Raw genomic sequence first — 4,650 nt, 5'->3', positions numbered from 1 at the left:
AATTAACAAAAAAATTAGCCTTTGAGCAATCAATTTACAGCTTTTGAGGTTGCTCTATTTGTATTCATTTTTGCCATGGAGCTCCAATCAATTTATAGCTTTTGAGGTTGCTCTATTTGTATTCATTTTTTCCATGGAGCTCCTTCTTTTATATATACAAACTCCAATGATCACAGTAGACGAATACTCAAACTAAGAAAGATAAGGATGCATCTCCCAAACGAAAATCTGAAGCCAGATCAAAACAGGATATGGAGGCAACGGTAAGATTATTGCTTGCAATTAAGCCCCAGAATTCATTGGCTTCACATATATATTGCAATATGATTTATCAATCAAGAAGACAAACAACCCATGAACATGAGCCATTAGATGCAGGAAATTGAAGCAGGACCATTAGTTCCAACTTACTGTAGATAAACAAGATATTTTTTCAGAGCATGATTCATTTTAGCTAAACCCACCTTCTTCGCTCACTACGGAAAGGACCATAGAAGAAGTTCTTGGACACATTGAATTCAGTTAAGTAAGGAAGATTACAAATGCTCGGAGACAAAGTGCTACACAAATTAAGTCCACTCAGATTTAGAGAAGTTACCTTGAAATCAGAACAACGAACTCCGGTCCAATTGCAAGGATTTGAATATGCTGAATTCCAGGACACACACACACACACCCAAAATCAGCATACCTATATGGAATGAGACACCCACACACACAGAGTACATACATACATACAGACACATACAATCATAGACTATATACATATCAATTATTAGTTGAAATTCAACGATGGCAGAACAAATATTAGATGAAATTCACACACACACACACACACACACACACACACACACACATATATATATATATCAAATCCACTCCAGTAAAACCCAAACTTTAAAATCAATTTGAACCTAAAAATAAAAACCCTAATTTATTTTCAACTGCTCAGATAAGTTATTGAAAAGTTTTCAAACCAAAACAACGAAGTTGTTCATAACCCAATAATAATTTACCAGACAATATCGAAGTCGTTCACGATCAGCAAAAGAAAATTGAAGAAGAAAATCATCAGATTCGAAATTTACCTGACGAGAAGCAGAGGACGGCGAATAGGACGCAGAGGACGGCGAGGATGACGAGTGCGAAGGAGTATGACGTCTTCTCTCGCAGACGAGCGACGAATTTCTCTTTCTCTGGGCTTAGTAGTACCGTGAAAATTGGGGGTCCTTGCGAAGAACTCTTAGCGAAGGACTTTGTCTGAGCGAGTCCGGGTTTATCCCATTAAACTCAGTCCCTCTACCCACCGAACATGGGATACACTAAATACTTAATCCAGTCTAGTCCAGTCCCACTTATTGAGGCCAAACAAACACCCCCTAATACCCAATTACGATTACTCAAATTCATCAAATCCCATCGACACTCAAAATTGGTCACACTGTTGAGTCGTACCATTGTAATTGCAACGTGCCTAAAAAATATGCCAATAATGTAATCAGTTTTGTGTGTCTAAATAACATTGCTCGAAGTATAATCTACAAGATCCAACAAAAATCCAGTTCAACGGTAATAAAAGCGAGAAGAAGGAAAACTAATTCAAAGAACAAACGAATTCAAGTGGTAAAAATGACACCAAAACATGATCATTAATTTCAGCTTTCATAGATTCCATATTTGAACAACAAAAATAGGTATAAAAATTGAGGAACCGAAAAACAATGAATGGGAGAAGAAGCAAACAACTGCCATCTAATCTAACATATGCAAAATAATCATACAAAACTTAATAGAGCGCAGGAAACCACAGGATTTTATACGCTCCAAATCCTCATTTCTGATCATTGGGACATTCCCTTGCCAAATGCCCTTCTCCATAATTATAGCATCCACCGCCACGCCCACTTCTCTACCACCATATTCCCGACCACCGCGTCCACCGCCGCCAAATTTCGGGACGACACTCCCTCGCCAAATGGCCAATGCCACCGCAATTGTAGCATTCACTGCCGCGACCCCCACTACCTCCTCCGTAACGGCCACGCCTTCCGCCTCCTCTCGCTGCATTATACCTTCCAGGGCCTCCACCTAACCTTCCATAACCACCTCCCCCGCCTCTCCGGCCATATCCGCCACGTCCGCGGCCTCGGTCAAAGCCCGGATGGGGGGATTCAGTGATATTGCCGACAACGTCGACGGCTTTTGTGCGTCAGTCCTCACCGAAATCGATGACGAACTCACGGTTTGGCCCTCCAAGAGGGTCCAGAAGCCGTCGGATTGAATCGAGGTCTAGTGGACGAATAGATCCTCGCTGCCGTCGTCCGGAGCTATGAAGCCGAACCCCTTCTGCGCGCTGAACCACTTGACCGTGCCCGTGGATCTCGCGCCGTTCGCAATGGATGAGATGGATCTAGAAGCTTCTATGTTACAAAATGTTTTTTAGTTATCTGCGATGGAGTGGACTAACTGTCCTATAATTGACTCTCTCAGACCTGCTCTCTCCTCTGCAGCTGTTTTTCAATATTTGAAGAAATTTTTTATTGTGACGGAAATATGTGGTACATGTATTTTTATATAAGTAATGAGAAATTTGATTTTTTAAGCTATTAATTTTTTAATACACAAATTTTACACCATCACAATCTCTCATTGAATGAAAATTAAAGAAAGTTGTGCGTGGGACCCGCTTGGTTACCTCAACCAATGGTTGGCTGCCACTTGGGGAAAGGAGTTGAGTTGTCTAGGTTTTATCCTATTATCCATTTGGGGGGCGTTTGTTGTGCTGGACTATCTCAGACTGGATTAGCTTCAAGGACTAAGCTGGACTGGCTTAAACTAGACTAAACTGGACTAACTTAGTGAAGCGTTTGGTGCAGTATTGGACTAAGAAGCTGGATAATAACAAATTCTAATATTATATTATTTAATATATAAATTATTAATATTTTATTATGATCTTATCTTTTTCTCCATCTTTTCCTACCATTTCCGTCCCACTCTTTTCCTCTTCTCTCATCGTCCCACCCTCTCCCTCTTTTTTTCCTCTTAGCCCTCTCAATTCATGTCTCTTTCTCATTCCTGGTCAAACTCCTTATTGATTCCAGTCTCTATTTCTCTGTCCTCCCTCCCTCTCTAGATATGCGTTGTTCGAACAGAACCTCACGACTTCAATTTTCCCGACGAGTTGCAGGTTTCCCAATGTGTTTTCCGACCAACCCTCGTTAAATTGGATGAAGTTAGCACCGCCAAAAAATTCATCACCATCCCTGGACCGAGATCTTAGCTTTGAATGCTCAAATATGTCATGGATTTGAAGAAGCCCAAATAGGCCGAGACTTCCAGGCCATTTTCCGACCACATTCGACCACATTTTAGCCTCGATTTAGGTAAAATCGTAATCTTGTCACTCCCAGCTTCAATTTGGTATATTTTATATGAAAGTTGGTTCTGAAATTGATTTGAAAGAGAGTCGGAAAGTTAATGATTGATCTAGGTGACCGGAGATGACGAGGAGTCTGTCGGGAGTGGTCGTTGAGCATGATGAGGATGAGAAAAAGATGATAGTATTAGCTAGTCCCATGGTTATTGGGGGGTTTCGCTAAGACCTCTTAGTGAAGGGTTTTGTCCATGCTAGTCTCCTTTAGTCTCATTAATGTTAGTCCCAGCATGGAACAAATACAGTATTGGACTAATAGCTAGTCCAGTCCAGTCCAGTCCAACTTAGTAAGGGCAAACAAACGCCCCCTTGGAGTCTTCCACGTCAATTTGTTTTGGACAAAGGAAACGGATAGGATGACGAGGATGACTAATTTTGGTGCTACCGTCTCACCTCAGCGTAGTGTCCAACTTTTACTTCGAACTTGCAATAACAAAAAAGCGAATCTAAATTCGTACACTTACAATTAAGAGAAATATGATGTTTTTAATAAAAGCAGCTTATTAAAAAATCGGAAACATAATGCATGGTAATCAGTGCCTATTAATGAAATTTTCAAAAGATAAGTACATTCTCACATATTTTACAATATCTTTGTTTTAATATTGTCTTTGACAATTATTATAGCATATTAAATATCATATCCTTATTAGTCATTTAGCATATTCATAGCAATTTATATAAAATTTTACCAAACACTTAACGATTTTTTTTTTTTGTTAAAAGCATTTTTACAAAAAAAAAAAGTTTACCAAATATTCAATAACTTTATTTTACAACTGTTTATTCTCACTGCACAGTAAAATAGTTTTTAAAAAAAAAACACAACTATACCAAATTAGCCCTAAAAGGATGGAAGAGTGGATTGAGAGATATAGAATTATTATAGCCGTCTTATTTGGTTAAGATTTAATCTCAACCGTATAATCCAAATCAACTATTCTCTCTCGACTTCACCTCATTTTGCTTTTAAGTCTCGACTCTTCCGCCATAGTTGATTCTCTCGATCTCCTTCCTCCTACCTATTCTCTCTATGTCTTCGAATTCCACAACACCAGTGACACAACACACCCACATCACTCCCCATGTACCCTCCTGAGTTCGGCTGATTGAGTATGCAATTATTACTTGAGTTGCAGTTTAGCCTTTGATTCGTGTAAAGAGAGCCGCATCCGACGATCGTATGTCTAATCAACACAAGTAAAAATGAAAGG

The 4,650-nt window shown here is 39.4% G+C and overlaps 1 pseudogene; it reads right to left on the bottom strand.

Annotated features, from left to right (window-relative positions):
* Window positions 1–1,665: 1,665 nt before the first annotated feature.
* Window positions 1,666–4,428, bottom strand: LOC137717110 (glycine-rich protein 2-like; annotated as a pseudogene).
* Window positions 4,429–4,650: the final 222 nt, after the last annotated feature.

Source organism: Pyrus communis, chromosome 15 (assembly GCF_963583255.1).
Source record: "Pyrus communis chromosome 15, drPyrComm1.1, whole genome shotgun sequence".
Lineage (NCBI taxonomy): Eukaryota > Viridiplantae > Streptophyta > Magnoliopsida > Rosales > Rosaceae > Pyrus > Pyrus communis.
This window is presented reverse-complemented; position numbering and strand designations above follow the sequence as displayed.